This window comes from Rhinolophus hipposideros (genome assembly GCF_964194185.1).
Source record: "Rhinolophus hipposideros genome assembly, chromosome: 15".
Taxonomy (NCBI): Eukaryota; Metazoa; Chordata; class Mammalia; order Chiroptera; family Rhinolophidae; genus Rhinolophus; species Rhinolophus hipposideros.
The window spans coordinates 16,510,149-16,528,538 of NC_138061.1; the positions used below are offsets into that span (position 1 = coordinate 16,510,149).

Sequence of the window (18,390 nt, forward strand, 5' to 3'; positions counted from 1 at the left end):
GCCTCCATTCAGTCCTAATGAGAAAATGCCTGTGGTGGGGAAGAGAGAAACACGACTACAGTCGTGCTTCCTTCTTATGCTCAAGCTCCTGCTCGCTTTGCCACTGGCTAAGCCTTCAGGTACTCCCCTCAAGTCAGTTTCCCCAGCACTTAGCTCACTTGCCTGAGGTACACGGAGGAACATGAATGTCAGGAGACAAGATGGCTGTCATCCCCCACCCCAAACTCACCTCAGCCTTGTCCAAGCAAGCAGCTGGAAAGAGGGAAAATGAGTAATGCTTCACATCTGGGGTACAATCAGAATGACTAAAGGCAGTGACCCAGTTCTCAGCAACAGAGTGCAAAGGTGAGCACAGGCACAGGTGGTAGAGAGAAGGTTATGCTCCTCTTGAAGCAGGGGTCCTGGGTTCAAGTCTCAGCTCCACCACTTACTTGCCATATCATCATAGGCAACCTTTCGGTCTCTAAGTACCTCATCTGTAAAATGGGGACAAGCACTGTGGTCCCAAGTGCTATTGCAGCATGGGTCAGGGATAAGGGACAGTCTACTTAGTTCCTGAAAAGTCCAAAGCCCATGAAGGAAGCTTGTACTAAGGCCAGAGAATGAAAACTTCTAAACGATTGGCTTGAAGGACCTGGGCAAGCTGAGAAGATGGGATAAGCCATTAGCTGGGTTCTGCTAGAAAGACCCATAAAGCTTTCCTTTACAGTGTCATTAAAACTCCTCTATTACTTAGCAGCCTACCTCAGGACACATCCAGCCCAGTGCAGAACAAAGCAAGAAGGAAAGAGACTGAACAGGAAGGCTGGACTGGAGGGCCCCCATCTTCACCTCCTCATCTCCTTTAGCCCCCACATCCACGCAGAGGCCAAATTCTTCTGAGTCCGTCTGCACTGTGAATAGCAAATTCATCTACTCTTGGCTATTCCTACTTCTTGCGCGGTTTATGCTAATAGCCCCTGCCATCACTCCCAGCCCCAAATGAAGTTCTAGAATGCCACAGAGCCGTCTTCCTTAAAGGCAGGGTGGAACACTTCACCCCTCTGCTCAAAACCTTTATTGGCTCCTACTTGTCACTACGTAAGTCCAGACTTCCCAGAAAGGCATTCAGCTCTGAACTGAGTTCATCTCTCACCTCGTCTCCCTACAGGTCTTACGCGTCAGCCACCCCAGACCACCTGCATTTCCCCAAACACACCACGCACATTTTCGCCCCTGAGCTCATTGATGCTCTTTCCCGTATCACTAGTGTTACCACCTTGTACCAGAATGAGCCGGATACATACCTCTCTTCTCCAGCAGACAGGCACCCTTAAGGGCACGAACTGTTTTATTCTCCTCGTTATGCCCCACAGTGCCTTTTGCACAGTAATTTGTCAGAACATAAAACTGAGGCTAAACAACATGGATGACCCTTGAAAATACTGTGCAGACTGAAAGAAACTAGGCACCAAAGGCATACTCTATGATTCCGTTTATATGAAATGTCCACAACAGGTAAATCCACAGGGACAGCAAACAGCTTCATGGATACCAGGAGCTGGGGAGGAGAGAGAGAGACTGTTTGAGGGGTGCAGAGTCCCCTTCATGGGCAATGAAAAAATCCTGGAATTAGATAGGACTGATGGCTGCAAAGCATTATGAATGTACTTAATGACTGTGAATTGTATACCTTTCACATGGTTAAAATAACGTTATGGATATTATACTACAAAAAAAGGAGGAAAAAAACTAAGGCTGAGAAGATAAACATAATTATTCCAGAAGCACAGAGCTAGCAAGTGTGATGACAAGCGCTGATTGTAACAGTCCAGTTTCTCACTGTCACTTTCAGTCAGCAGAGCTATTTCCCTACGTCTCCACATCCAGCCATGTCCACTGCATCTCCCCTGACACCTCTGCGGAGTGACCCGGGCCTCGGTGGCCCCCGTTTCCAGAAACAGCCTGGCACAACAGGTCAGCGCCCTGTGTTGTTCTCTGCGATGCCATGCGTGCTGGTCTTGGTCTCCACAGTTAGGCTCTGGGCAGGACCCCGGGCAGAGCCATCCCATGGGGCTTCCCAATGTCACTGGAGTGATGAACACTGCAAAGCATGCTGGATGCTATCTACATTTTTCACCATTTTAACTTGCATTCTATCTGAAAAGTTCCCACTGTTCTCTTGGTCAGCAAAACATAACGGTGTCCTTTTGCCCTTGATTCAATCTCAGGAAACACCTTTTAGGCACAGAACTACTAAACCAATTGCTACCTATTGTTTTCTCATTGATGGGGTGTGGGGAAAGGTTAACACAACTTTCTCCACTTATTCCTAAGAGAAAGCTTCATTTCTCTACTTCAACCCCTGTGTGAACATTATAGCTTGCATTCTAATAGAACAAGCCACTAAATAAAAACATAAAATAATGGCTTAGGGTTTAAACACGTACACTTCAAAAGAAATTTTATGACTTCACTTGAAAAAGTTTTTTCTCCTTTGAGTCTATTTCGGAATCAGCAAGGGTAACCTAGGGTCAAAGTCAAAGCCTGCTTTTGACCTCAGGCAAGTCCCTCAACCCCTCAGAGTTAGTTTCCTATCCACAAAATGGGACCAGAAGTGCCTTCCTAGGAGCCTGAGAAGAGTGTTGTACGCCATCATTAGGGCACCAAATGGGACCATGCTTGAAGGGCAGAAGGGAGGAGAATACACCTCGCCCTTGGCTCCAGGTTCTCTGCACAGGTTATCAGCTGTCCTAGCAGTTGCTCTGAGAGTCGGCATGGGCTCTATGCAGGTGGGTAGTGGATTTGATGCGGAGAAGATGGTGCTACTCTGGCAGAAAAACCACAAAAAAAGATTTTTTTAATTGACGCTCAACCCTCTTTTCTAGAACAACAACGCACACACCAGTAACACACAACCAGGTGGGGGTTATTTATAGAGCACATTTGTTTTTGCTTTCTATTCTGAAATAATTTTAGACTCACAAGCAGTTGCAAAAATAGCATAGGGAGGTCCCTGTCCCTATTGCTCGCTTCCCCCATGGTAGCGTCTTCCATAACACCACGTTACGTTATCAAAACCAGGACCTGACATTGGCACGATCGGAACTAGACTATCGATCTTAAGCAGAGGCCATCAGTTTTTGTATACACTGTCTCTTTTAAGTTGACACACAACTATAATGTTGCAGGAGGCAGTGGTATAGAATTATTTACAACACTAATGAAATCAATACAGTGTAATTTTGATTGGTAGATCATGAAGATGCAAACATTCCTTTATTACAAACACTATTTCTTTGCGCTTGTGTCTATTGTGATGAGATGATATTTGCAGCATCTTTTTTGCAGAATTTGCAGAACCTCCCATTCTGGGAGATGAAGAGGCTTCACTGAACCTTGTTCCCATAGCAACTCTACAGAATAAAGGGGAAAGAGTTGGTGTTTCTTTTTCCAAAGGGGCGGCCAGTGCCCATTACAATCCTCCTCCCAGGCCCCTTCTGTAGCCAGCACCACCCATCCCTGATCCATCCGTGCAAAAATCATAGGATTCCCTCTGCTGTAAGGGCATCTCCAGGTGGAATCCGGTGCTGACCTTGAAATACTCCAGGTTGACTGAGCAATGCCGCCATCTGGTGGTTACACAAAGAACTAAGAAAATCGGTGATTATGGGTAGCTCTTTTGTGGGCCCTGAGTTATTGAGTCACCTTTTAAACTTTCTCCAGGAGGCTCTACTTAAGGTACAACTGTACTGGATAGTCTAATAAAGAATGTTTTGTAATGGGAATAACTACTGTGTGGTAGACTAAAGATGGGCACAAACTCTTTGAAGCCCCTTCATGAAGAGGTGGAGTCTAATTTCCCCATCCCTTGAATCTGGGCTGGGCTGGTGACTTGCTTTGGAACAGTACACAGACGGTGATGCTTCGAAACTTCCAAGACTTCGCTTTAAGAGGCCTCAGAGCTTCTCACCTCGCCCTCTGGAAACACGGCAGTGCATCTCACTAATCAGCCTGGATTGGCCTCCTTGAGGATGAGACTCCAGGTATAAAGAGAGAATGGACCAAACATCTCAACCATTTCTTCTGAGTCCCTAGACACATGAGTGAGGTCATTCAGAACCAGGCAGTCACAGCCGAACCAGTACCAATGTAGTGATGGGTGAGCCCAGGCAAGACCAGCTGAAGCCAACTCTAGTACTAACCCGCAGAGTCATGAGAAATAGTAAACTGTTTTAAGCCATTAAATTCTGGGGTGGCTTGCAAAGTAGCAGTAGATAACTGACACACCCTCAAATTTATGTTTTAAAAATCTGTATTCTGGACTATAAGCTTAGTTTGTTACTATTTTCAATGGGGGAGGAGGGAGTACACATCAATATTTCCACATGGTGACTATGGCACAAATGTTGAATGTTGCATAACTCTGATTTTCTTATGCATTTTCAGCCCCTGCCACATGTTATCCTTCATTCATTCATCAGACATTAGCTAAGCATGTCACACGTAATAGCTATGGGGAGGTGATTAGGACTTGGCATTAAACTAGGAACGATGCCTACCCTTGAGAAGGTCATGGCTGTTGGAGAAGACACATATGCAAAAGCATCGTAACAACAGAGCGGTATGTGTTAGGTTATAACAGAGAAGTGACCACCTAATGGGGGACAGGGGAGACAGCTTTATTAGTCAGGACCCAATTAAGAAAAGAGAAACCACTCCAAGTATTTAGAACCCAGGGAATTTAATCCAGGGAATTGGTCATACAGGTGAGAAGGCAAACAAAAGATGGTGGGGACAGAAGTGGGTAGATAGAGCCCCGGAAGGTAGAGTCAGCCACTGCCAAAGATGCCGTCAGCCACAGAGGAGGGGCAGAAATACCTTGGCATCTCCTTCCACCCTGCAGTCTCCCACCAGTGCCTTGCTTGGTCAAACCCAGCAGGAGCCCAGGAGCCTGCAGAGATCAGCACCCTGGGAGGTGGACCACAGCACCGGGATGTGGGCTAGGAGGGCTTTACAACCAGGAGGTGAATAGATTATTTCCTGCCGTGCATACATTTCTCTACCACAGCACCCGCCCATCCTTCCTCCACCCCGAGAGCAGTACAAGGTCTCTGACGATCTTTCATCCTAGTGCAATTCTAGCTGTGCCATGAAAGACAGTCAAAAAGGCCATCACGACAGAGATGGCATAATTCCTTTTGTGCCCGACATGGGTCATTCTCAAAGGAGAATCTCAACAAACATTTGAATAAGAAACATCACACTACGTGGCTAGAGGACAGAACACTTGGCTATGGGGCAAGGACTCGGCCAGAAGCAAAACCATGGGTCCCTGCCCTGAACAGCGAGGACTAAGGGCCCTAACAGGTCTCACATCCTTAGACAGTCTGTGAGAGAACCCCGAGCACCGTCTCAGCCCCTGCAACCTGACGTCAGGGAGATACTGTGGGTTGATGGTGGACAGCAGCTAGCAGGGCTTTGGGTTCAAATCCCAGCTCTGCCTTTGCCATCCATGACCTGAAGCAAGTTGTTCTCTCTCATGCCTTTGTTTCCTTGTGTGTAAAATGGGGTGATAATCCCTAATTTACAGGACTGTGGTGAGGAAGAAGTTCGTCCCTTGAGCACCTGTCAGATAATCTAGAGCAATGGTTTCTGAGTGGGTCCACTGGCCAGGAGCGTCAGTCTCACGTGGGAGCTTGTTAGAACTGAAGCTCTAGAACAGAAACTCTGGGGCAAGCCCAGCAGTCTGTGTTTGGACATGCCCTCTCGGGATTCTGATGCCCGCTAAAGTCTGAGAACCATCTAGCTGGAACATAATGGACCCTCAATAGATAGTAGCTATTATAGCTGTTTCTAAGGCTTAAAGGGATGAGTTTGGAAAAGGAAATTTTTCACATGTCATCTAGAGTCATTTTGGATGAGCTGGCAATTGAGGACACCCAGGTCTTTGAATTCCAACAGCAATTGTGAGTGGTTTGGGGATTCGCCCAGTCACTCCACAGGCGACTGACACTGGCTGTGCTACCAGACGACCTCAGAGCTGTAACAGGTATCGCAGTGCTCTCCGCAGAAAATTAAGACCCTCCTAATACAAGATCAGCAAAAAAAGGGCCATAAAGCAATGGAACATTATTTACTTTAACTCCTTGTATGTTGTTTCTGCTTCTTCCTGCTTCTCTGAAGTCATCGCATCACCCTTTTGTACTTTCTTTCGGTATCATGAATCTCTCGTGCTACCTGCTTTCATTTTCTTCTTCCTCTTCTCAACGTTCTTGCTCCCAAATTTCTGGGTAAAAATTTTTCTCTACTCAGATTTTTCACTTCTACTTTTTTAGGACTGAATATTTTATTTCCTCCTTTCCTTTGTACCTTCTCCCTCTCTCAGAAAGCCTCTCTGTTCCATTTCTCCTCATCCCATTTGAGATATTCCCAGACCCCTCAGGGATTCAGAAGAACATCTCATTTTGAGCAGGAAGTATCCATAACAGCCCTGAGCAGGCCTGTTACAGCTGGGGGCCAGGGGAAGCAGGTGTGCAAAATGGCCATTGCCATACCGGTGAGAAGTGGGCATTCTAAAGGAGCAGGAGCCGGGAAGAGGGTACTGCCAGACGACCCTTGTGAGGGAAAAGAGAACATGCACCTTCAGTCTAGGAGGGCTCCCTAGAGGAGATGAGGTCAGAGCTGCGGCTTGGTGAGAGCAGGACAAAACCAGGTAAGACGGGGAGGTTTGGGGGGTGAGGGGGTTGCAGGCCCAGGGAACAACACCTGCATAGCTACAGGGAATTGAAAACAAATTCAGCCTGCCATAGACGTGTGAGTTGCTGAGTGACAGCAGACAGGAGGGTGAGGGGGGGCAGTCCTGTCAAGGAGATAGATTCATGAACACTTTAGGACTGGAGGCTGGCAGAACGTGGTGACAACCAGACGTGGAAGAGGTAGGGGGAGAGGGGAGGGAGAGGAAGGAGTCCAGGATGACTGGTGCGTATCTGGCTTTCTGAGTCGATGGTGGAGTCACGTGGAACAGGACGAGAGGGGACAAGAGCATGATGAGTTCAAATTCAGACCCAAAGTTTTTGGTACCAGGGGACATAATGGGGAAAAACACCTGGATACCCACATCTGAAGCTGGGGACGATGACAGAGCCAGAGACCTGTATGTCCTTATTATTTGCGCTTTCTGTGGTACCTCTGCAGACAGTTCCTTCTCTTATCTGTTTCTCCCCCAGAGTGTGCTACACGATCCAGCAATCCCACTTCTGAGTATATACTCAGAGGAAGTGAAAATGGGATCTCAAGAAGACACCTGCACTCCCAGGTCTACTGCAGCATTATTCACAATAGCCAAGGTGTGGAAACAATGTAAGTGCCTATGAGCAGATGGATGGGTAAAAATGTGAGACACACACATACACTATGGAATAGTATTCAGCCATGAGAAAGGATATCCTGCCATTTGTGACAGCAGGATGGACCTTGAGCATATTATGCTAAGTGAGATAAGTCAGAGAAAGACAAGTACTGTATGCTATCACTTATGTGTGGAATCTAAAAAAACAGAGAGTAAAATGGTGGTTACCAGAGAATAGGGGTGAGGAGATAGGACAGACGTTGCTTAAAGGTACAAACTTACAATGGATAGCAAATAAGTTTCAGAGAGCTAATGCACAGTACAGTGAATATAGACAATATTGTATTACAATCATCAATCTTGATAGAGGTGCTAATTATCACTACAGTGGCGATCATATTACAATATATAAATGTATCAAATTAACATGTTGTATACCTTACATTTACACAATGATATATGTCAAATATATTTTAATTTTTAAAAAATGTTTTTTTTTAAGATGTGTGTTTTTCAGCTTATTCCCAGAAGTCTCTGGTCTGGGAAGTGGGAGAAGAGGTCCCAGATGAAAACTGGTATGGAAGGCAATGACGGTGAATGTGCCGATGGGGATGGGACATGTTGGAGAAGCACGGCAAGCTGGAGCAAGTGTCGGGGAGCTGACGAGGGGTGCAGAGACGAGGGCTGCCCACATGGTCAGGAAATTAAGGGAAGCCCAGCTAAATACCACAGAATCAAAGAAAAAACCAAATGCAGATAGTGAGGCAGAGAAGGAGCTGAACCCAGATAATGAGAGCCATGTTACTCTAGATAGAAGCTCCCAACACGGAGGGTCGCTGAGGACGTCTGTTCCAAGCTGGACCAGCGGGGTTCTGCATCCTATCTCCGGGCTCATGAGAGCTAACGTGGCTGTCCTATGCATCTGATGAATGTGTCCCCAGGACCAAAGGTGTTTACATGTTTTCACACAAATGATAATGTTCTATCTGCTGCCGTCCTCCTGAGTAAGGAGAGTGATGAAGGTAAGAAGGATCCAAGTCACCTTCGCCCAGGGAAGAGCCCCCAGTCCACTCCTGGTAGAGATCAAGCTGGCCACAAACTGACCCCAACACCCACTCCCCGCCAAGCCCTGTAGGAGAGGAAGCTGTGGGAACTGGAAGGAAGAGGGGCACCATGTCTCTGGTAGGTCGTTACCCCGACTGCAGGAAGGCAGCTCCCCACACTGGGCCCCCACGGGCTCCCCTACAGCCAGACCGTAGTCAACCTTCTCTCCCAGGCCCTACCCTCGCCCAGGAAACACTCACCTCCAGCTGATACTAACTCAGGGGACGTCTGCCCAGCCCATTTGGGTCTGACTGGTTTGGAAACACACAACCTCAGAAAAAAAATTAGATTTGTCTCCACCAAACACGCCTGGTGATCTATGCTACACGTGCCATCAGAAACAAGGGAATCCTAACCTTCCAAGGTCAACAATGCTGCACCCAACCCACATTCAAGGACATCGACCACGCACACCCAAGTCTCCGATTGTCACAAAATCTGAAACAGCCTTCTCCCTAGAACTCTGCCTTCTCCCTACTGTAAAATTGTCTGAGATGTCAAGAGATCCAGAAGCTCAACAAAACAAGCCTACTCTGTGAGGAGACTCTGGATGAAAGCATCATGAGAACAGGGATTTTATCTGTTCTGTTCACAGTGGAATGCCCCGTGTCTAGGACAGTGCCTGGCACATGCTGACACACAGAAGGCACCCAATCCATGTTTGTTGAACACTCAATAAATGTTTGTTGACCACTTTCCTAGATTGCAGATTCCTACAGTTTTCATGGTCAAAACCCTTCTTAAAAGCTGATTTCACACGCGTTCAGATGCTCTGAGGTAGCTAGGTAGACACAGCATGACTCAGACATGTGCAGGCTCCTTTCCGTCCTCCTGAGACCAGCCTACACCCAGCAAACAGCATGACATCCACCTGATTTCCCATGTCCAGCCAGAAATGCCACCTGCGGCAGTCACCTCCTGGGAGGACAATGACAGCTCCCCACACGCCTTTCCGCCAGGTCTCAGCTCGCTGAAGGATCTGAGCAGTTGTGGAACATTTCAAACACTTCCCACTAATTCTGCAGCAGAACTGGCCCTCCCATCCAGCGCCTCTGGTCTGGGCTCCCTCGCGGGTCTCCTGTGAACCACTGAGGAATGACAGACACAGGAACTGCCCACGCTCACAGAGAGCCTCAGCCAGATCCCCTTTAGGGAACGCTGTGTCTGAACTTCCTGCGACACCATGTCTATATTTCCTTTAGGAGAAGACCGGATGGACTGCAGTGGTCCTGCTGAAACTGGGCAAGCTCCCTGGCCCCCCATTATCTCTGCTGACCTGAAGGAAAGGCCTAGCTAAGGAGTTCGGCCTTCTATCTGCTTGGGGGTGACCCCCAGACAGGAATAAGGCAGGATCCCTGACTCAAGTTGCTCACTAGTTTGAAAACCAAGACAAGCCTAGAATTGGTTTTAAAATGTTTTAAATTTAATTAAATTTTTAAAATAATTTTAAATCATTGAAATATTTTAACAAAACTAGATAATTTTAATTAGTTTTTTATTGTGAAATAAGAAATGTACAGTAAAATGCATGAAGACTACTAGTTTTGTTAACACACACATACACCCATCTAACTACCACCCATATCAGGATACACAGAATATTTCTAGCACCTCAGAAGGTTCGCTTAAGGACCTCCCTCCCTGGCCTATACTTCCCCTACAAGATAACCACTTTTCTAATGTCAAGTATTAGTTTTCTCTGATTCTGAACTTCATATCAATGGAATTATATCCTACATATTCTTTTGTGTCAGGCTTCTTTCCCTCAACATAACTGAGATTTTTTTCATATTCAGTGTGTGCTAGTAGTTTGTTCTTTGAAGTGTCTGAGGGTACTCGACTGTATCCATGTACCAGCTGATGGAAGTAACTGAGTTGCTTTCAGTTTGGACCTATTATGAATAAAACTGCTATGAACATTCTTGCACATGTCTTTTTGTGGACGCATGTCCTCACCGCTGTCGATAGACAACTAGCAGTAGACTGTCACAGGGGTTGCATATACTTAACTTTCGTAGACACTGCCTGTGTCCCAAGATGGCTGTACCATTTCACCTTCCCACAAGCAGTGTGTGAGTTCCACTAGCATGTGTGAATGCTTCATTCCTTTTTACCGCCATGTATGATTCCTCTGTATGAGTAGGGATAGACTCCATCGTGTTTATGCATTCACCAGTTGATGTACTGTGAGTTCTTTCCACTACGGGGCTATTATGACTAGTGCTGCTGTGAAGTTTCATGTACAAGTAATTGTGTAGCCATATGTTTCCATTTCCATTTCTCTTGGGATATACTGAGGAGTGGAATTGCTGGGCCATATGGTAGCTCTGTGTGTGTAACATTTTAATGAACTGCCAGATTGTTTTCCAAAGTGGCTGCACCATTTTACAGTCTCACCAGCAATGAATGATGGTTCCAATTTCTCTAGTTCCTCACCAACACGTGGTATTTTCAATCTTTAAAAATTGTAGTGATTATGGTAGGAGTGTAGTGGTATCTCATATATGGTTGTAATTTGCACTTTCCTGTGAATGCCTTTTCATATCCTACACTCTCCACCTCCATCCATCTCCCAGTAACCCCCCACACATAGATGCTGATAGCCATTCACCCCACTAGGAATCACTAGACAAGACCATTGCCTGGCTTTCATTCCTACATGGTCTATTACAAAAGTGGGAGTTTGTTTTATTTTTCACTAATCAATTTATGCTAAATAAATTTAATATTAAATAGGTTTTCTCAAAACCTCCTTAGGAAATTCAGTTACCCACTCATCCAAAGAAATGTTCCAACCCTGCTCCTGTGCCCAGGAACAATAATAGTTGTCAGGAAGAGGGCAAACAAGCATGAGTGGGAGTCACCAGGGCAGGCTTCCTGTGGCAGTTGAAGAACAGGCTAAATGGATAAACAGGGGTTTCTTCTATTCCAGGGGAACACCAGGAAGGAAGCAGACGCTGGGACTCCCGAGGCCAGGAAGGAGCCTTGCTTTGGCAGGAGTGCGGCAGGTGCTGGGTGTGGGGCCAGGGAAAGCTGAGGGCATTTCTAAACATAAGACCTACAAAGCACTTTTTGTGTCATAGGTGCAGCAAGGGTTTCAGGATGGGAGTCTTTCTTATGGGGAAGATGCCAAAACAAAACAAACAAAAACAAATGGGACGGGTGAGAGACCAAAGAATCACAAAGGGTGCCTTGATTTTGTCCACAGGGTCACGCACAAAACCCACACAGACATAAAAGAGCCATTGGCCAAGGGCTGGTCCAGATGAGGAGATTCGCACAAGAGGGGTGGGCCAGCTGACTGACGGTCACTTTCACTCGTCCACTCCGCGCGGCCAGCCCAGCCTCACCCTGCCTCAAAGGAGGACAAACAAACAGAAGAACAAAGGGAGAGGTCCTCATGGTTCCTACAGGGTCATGCGACCACATTCTGACACATTTTGGTGCCAACGCTCTGGGAAAAACACAAAGGCCTGCAGCCCCCAGCCCAACCTCAGTCTCCCTGATGTCCCCGTCGCCACAATCCTGGCTGTTCTCTGGCCGCCTGGTCATCTTCAGCTCTAGGAATGTGTCCCACATGCTCTTGCAACTTCCTGGAAAGCTTCTCCCTCTCCATCTGCTGGGTTACTCCTCTGCACCCGTCAAACGTCAGCTTGTGTCAGTTCTTCAGGGGAGCCTTCCCTCATACCACTCCCTCTCAAGTCCAGATCCATTTCCCATGTCATATGTTCTCCTGGAACCCTGAACACTTATCTCTGTTGCAGTTATATCACCTAGTCTTGGTGTTGCTCGATTAATGTCTGCACAGGAGCAGAAACCACATCTGCTTCTGCTCATTACCATGTCCCCATGTCTTGCACAATGCCTGGCACATGAATGAATGAATGACCACAGAAAGCCTATTGATAAGCAAGATCTGGTCCTATAGCTCCCGATAAGACAACCCAATGACCCAGCAATTCTACCCCAACGTGTACACCTGGCAGAAATGTGTACATACGTTCTCTAAAAGATGTGTTCAAAAATATTCACGACAGCATTATATGTAATAGCCATAAACTAAAACAACCTAAATAGCCATGCACAGTAAAATGGATAAACAGATTGTCATGTATATTTTTTCATTTAATGGAATACTACACAGCAGTGAAAAATAACAAAGTACCATTACTTGCTACAACATGGGAAAATCACACATATGTAACACTGAGTAGGGTTTCCAGGTGGGAATTCCAGCCTGTTCTCAGAAATTTTTTTTCACTTTTCCATTCCCAAATCCCAAGAAAAGTTGGTCGGGAAATCGGAAAAACTGGCTCGTTGAACCCAGGTGGTTAGTAGTATCGGCCGTCACTTTGTGGAAATGATTCATTGTGGAGAACAGAAAACAGTTTATATCTCGGGACCGGGAAAGCGAAAAAAATTCCTGAGGACGAACGGGAATCCCTGCCTGGAAAACCTAACACTGAGCAAAAGAAAGTCACAAAAGAGAACATACGTGTAATTCCAATTATGTGACTCTCAAAATCAGGCAAACTAAACCATGGTCAGAATGGTAAAAACTCCAATGATCCTTGGAGGGGAACAGTCACGGAAGGGTTCGAAGGGTCTCCAGGGGCGTCGGTAACGATCTGTTTCTTGATCTGGGGGTAGGTTTTTAGAGTTACGTTCACAACATGAAAAGTCATCAAGCTGTTCACTTACTATTTCTGTAGGTGTGTTATACGTCAGTAAAAAGCTTACTGAAAACAGGAAAGACAGTTCCCTCATTAGATGGTGCTGGATCTCAACGGGCCATCACATGTTTCAGCAGTTTCCGAGCACACCCTCCAGCACTGCTGGTGCGTTTCTGTGCTCCCAGGATACATGGGCAGTTGCAGCCACCATGTCCCTCTCTGTTTCTGTCATCTGGGGTGGCCCTTCCTCTTTCTTTCTTTTTTTTTTTTTTTAGATGGAGACAAATATTTAAACTTGCTCTCCCAAGAAACACCAAAAATAAGTAGGATTGTTGTCGAATGACCTAATACAAAAATGTATAAAATTTAAAGAAAAAAATAAAACAAAACATCTTGTTCTACAGAACTAGAAATGTGTTGACAAACATATATAGCATGTGATTGGAAAGGGAGCAAATAATGGAATTCAGAGCAAACTGAATATATTTCGTGCAAACAGCATTGTAGAGAAGTCAGCATGTGGCAGAATATAGTTTGGGAAGGTGGCCTTCAAGCTCTTTAATTTTTGTAACACTGCATTATGATGTGCTTGCTTTAAGCAACTTCTTCCCAAGCTCTCTGGTTGTGAAGAATTTGTGGCTTTACAATCCCAACTGCATGTTACTTAGGATTTGCTGCCAAAAGATTGAGTTTCACCCTCTCTGGGTCTGAAAGTGTGAATGTTTTGTGCAGATGCATTTGTGCTTTCCGAGGCAGACCGGCTGGCAAACATCCCAAACTCCTATTGAGATGCACGTTAATTAGCAACTCTGCTTCTACCCTCTTTGTAGAGCAGTGTCCTGAGTTCTGCGGGTAGTGGCAGGTGTTCAACAAGAAGACATAAAACCTAGAGACGATGGCAGACTGGTGGGGCAGACAGGCACTCTCACACATTGGATGGTATTTGTATCAAAATAAAAAAGGCCATGCACACCTGTGACCTAGCAGTCCTACTTATAGCAATATATCTTTCCAAGGAACTCATACATACGTGCAAAGGTGCGTGTGCAAGGACGCTCAGTGCAACACTGTAACAGCAAGTTATTAGAAACACCCTCAATCAACAGAGCCTGGGCCAATAAATTCTGGTAATTCATACAGTGGAATCCTCCTCAACCAAGCCAAAAGCACAAGATGGCTTTGTATGTGCTGATAGGCAACAATCTCTTCAGAGATACACCGTTAAAACAAAGTTAAATGAGGTGGCTAAATAATATACCTATGTTCCTTTTTAATAAAAAGATATACATGCATAAAAAAAGATATACGTGCAGATACATGTTTACATAAGTGGAGAGTATCTCTGGAAAGAGACCCAAGAAACTAAGGAGCGGAAACAAGAGAAGTAAAGAATGTTCAGAAAGAAGGGAGATTTACTATGATATACACCTTTGAATTGATTGCATTTTTATCATAAGCATGTAATTTTTTCAAATAACAAGTTTAGTTGTACTTAGTGGAAAAATATACATATGAAAGACAGAAATTTAATCTTTGCCCAAGTCAATATGAGCCAAATAATAGCATATATACATAGCTCGTGAGGAGACATCAAAGCAAAAGCTTGAGCCAGCTGGCATTATTTGGATGGTTGGGGACTCCAAGAGCAAGTCAACTTTGAACAGGGGCTGGAAGGGTACGACACAATTAAACCATCCCATCTTCCCCAAAAAAACAATTATAATAAATCTACGGAACGCTTTATACCTTTATACCTTTATACCTTTGGTCAGCCTGTAAAAGAGGTCAGCCACTTTTCCTCTGGGCCCCAGGTACCTTGATGTCATTACTAAATTCATGACATTTATATTTCTCTGAGGACTAATTACGATCATATCTTTAAAACCAGATGGGCTCAGGTTAAAATCCTGGCTCAAGGCCATTTACTCTCCAGGTCTCGTTGAGCTGATGGCCCTCTCTGTTTCCCCATCTGTAAAGCGCAGAGAGAAACACTTCCTCGGAGGGTCCACGGTGAAGGTTCCATGAGGTCCTGTACATACACTTGCTTAGCCCATCGCCACCATAGTGATAATAATGACAGCTGCCTGAGAGATGTGCCAGGTACATACATAACCTCACCCATCCTCTCAGCAACCCGATTTTACAAATAAGAAAATATCCGCCATTAGGATTAAGACTACTCATCTCAGTGGGTTGGGGTCTAGGTATATTAGAGAACCCCCTGAAATGAGAGTATGAGGGAATTTTTATATAGGATCCATGACAAAATTTTAACATCTTGGCTTACAGGATACAATGAGTTCATCCCCGGGATCTAATGAGGTAGGCTAAAACATGAAACTTGAAGCAGATGCAAATCCAGTTTTAATGGAGGAAGATACTGAACAGAGGGATTCATTTCCAAGAACATCTGTTGTTCAAAAAATCCTCAAAACTATATCTGAAAGTAAATGACTTAAAAGTTACAAGTGGGTATAAGCTCCTGAAGCCCACTCTCGACTTCATTTCTATACTGATAAGGCAATATTTCTGAACCTAATTTCCTTTGTTTCAATCTCTTCTCCATTCCTCTTTCTTCTCCCACCATCTCACCATCCTTTTGCTCAACATCTCTCAAGTGGATTAACATCACAAGAAGCACAAATCAATTTCTCCAAGGGCACAAATGAGACCTTCTTATCACACTCTATGACATTACAAAAACCAACTCAATCAAGAAGTTATTTTCGAACTGTCAGGCTTCTTTCAAGTTTTGGCCCAAGGATCAATAATTCAGGACAGAATGTAGACCTTCGGTGAACGATGAAAATTACCTCCTCATTTAATGGAAGAGAAGGGGTGATTTTATTTTTATGAAAAGAAGAAAGAAAGGAAGGAAAGAATCCAGTGAATGTGGTTTAACAGAGATACCCAGGTGTACAGAGAAGCCATGAAAAAGACAGGTATAGTGAAATGTCACACCCACACAAGCTGATTAGCTGAAGCCACATGTGACACCATTCTTTTGAGACAGTGTTCCTAAGAGCCAACCAAATTGCTGGGGATAAAATAGGTCCATTTCCTTGCTTTAGAGGCAACCGTCTTTAAAGTGAGGGTGAAAGCAGCCAAGCCAGCAATTCTTGGGCACTTTGCAAAGTCACAGGCCTATCAAAGGCAGCTAGAAAGTGCTGAGTCACGAAAGTGTGGGAAGTGTGCAGCCAGAGCGAAGCCACTATGCTCAGGCTAAACAGAAACCACAGACAAGATCCCCAGGGATCGTGAAAGAGGCTGTCCCCTGACTTGCCATGACCTTCACGGAGGCGCACACACCAAGGTGCTAGCCCTGCCTGGGCAACTGTCCTCATAGTAACCACAAATCATGCTGTCTGCCTCCTCTGTGTATCCGGAGATCACTTCTCCAGAGGCTGCCTCGGCTGAAAGTCACCCCCTGGGAAGGCATTTGGAAGCCACACAGACAACTGTGGCCATACACCCGGCTCTGTGCTTCGTGAGTTCTGCTCACCCCTACAGAGGAGATCCCCAGCAGGGGGTGAAGGGTGGGAGAAGGTTACAGATCTGCCCCAAAGAAATGTCTGGGTGGGGCAGGGAGGGACAGAATGGAGACACTGGGAAGCGGCGCTGGAGCAAGAGGGTGGGAAAATGTCCCAAGAATGACTTCATGCAAGTAGTCAAGAGCCCCGCTTCCCAAAAGGGCACTGCCGACTGCAGGCATCACTTGGGAGCCTTACCAGCCTCCCTCTTGCTGTTCTGGTAAGTGGTGATGAGGCTAAGACAGAGCCAAGAAGGGAAGGGAGCAAAGAATCTTGACAGAAGGAGGGTGTCCGGCAACGATCCTGGGACCTATAAGAATTGATTCCGTTAGGAAACTGCTGACAAGAAAGAAAGGTTTCTGACCCTGTTGAGTAGCCTTGATAATAGCTACCTGAGAGGTATGCCAGGTACGTACGTAACCTCACCAACCTCTCAGCAAGCCTGCTAATCATTACTGATTTCAGGCCAAATCCTGAGGCTTGGGAAGGTTTCCTAGGTTTTCCTGGAGTCTGTTATGGGGAACGAGGCATGGTGGGAAAGGTGTGCTGACGATTTCAGGGACCAGAGGTTTCCAGTGGTCAAGACTAGACTCACAAGATCTGAGGGCCAGCCACAGGCCAGGCACTCTGCCCGCTTGACCGAAGAAGTTTCTTACAGCGTAAAGCTTGCTCAAGGCCACAGATGGACTAGCATAGCCAGAAGGAGAACCCACCCCGTCCAAATCCAAAGTCCACCCAACGCTGCCTCGTTCTCCTCAGCTAGAGACGGGGTGCTCAGGACCGACCCTGGCTCACTTCTGCGAGAGCACTTCCAGAAGGGGTGGAGGTGTTCCAGAGTCACAAACCCATGAAGGGGGTGGGGGGACGGCAACAAGCCAGGATTAACGAGGTTACAACTGGGGGCCTTCGATTTGGATGTTCTTAAATCTGTGCCATAGAGGCTCTGCCTGAGCCCTGCAATGCCAATGCGCAGCCAGGACAAGTCCTAGGACCCCAGGTCAAATGTGCGAAGCAACCACCCGGCGGCTGTCTTCCATCTGGGGAGCTGCTCCTCCCAGGCGTGGAGAGCCACGTGCAGAGCTAAGGACTAGCACAGATCGGGCACCAGACTTGAAAAGGAAAGGAAATGACGTTAATGGTCCCCAGGGAGGGGAGGCCAGAAGAGCATCACTGGAGCGTCAAACGTCCTACACGGGGTGCACGCAGGTGGATACTACAGCCAGGGCACAAAGGCCAGTGTTCTCCAAAGTGGGAACCAACCCCTGGAGCCTAGAAGAGAGCCCACCTGCTGTGAGGACTGCATAGCACTGTGCTGGATGTGGGAGATAAAATCTCAGCTTCTGCCCTCATGGAGCTCAGGGCCTAGCAGGAGAGACAGATACGCATCAAACTGTCGATGAAATGTGACACTGCTTCAAAGGCAGGAGGAAAACAGGGGTGTGGGCTTTCACTAGCGTCAGAGAGGAGTGGGGCAGTGAAGTTGGTGCAGGGGTTTCCTAGGTGAGAGGAGAGGCAGGACACGCAGGGAGGAGAGGCCATGTGTTAGGACCTGAAGGTAGACACACTCCACAGCAGGAAGGAGGTTTTATAAACTATACAGATAATTACCTGGCAATTATCTAAAAATGGTTAGTGATTATCCACAAATTGTCTTTTCTGTATTCAAGATATCTTCTCCTTCTGAATTTCTTACACGCCTAGCAAAATGTTTAACAAATGATTGCCATTGTTGCGGCGGTAGTAATAGAGTGAC

At 46.1% G+C, this 18,390-nt stretch overlaps 1 protein-coding gene across 1 annotated transcript in view; it reads right to left on the minus strand.

The window, feature by feature from the left end:
- The window catches only part of RBM20 (RNA binding motif protein 20), a 179,221-nt gene that overhangs the window by 88,137 nt on the left and 72,694 nt on the right, over positions 1–18,390 (minus strand). The window lies entirely within an intron of this gene.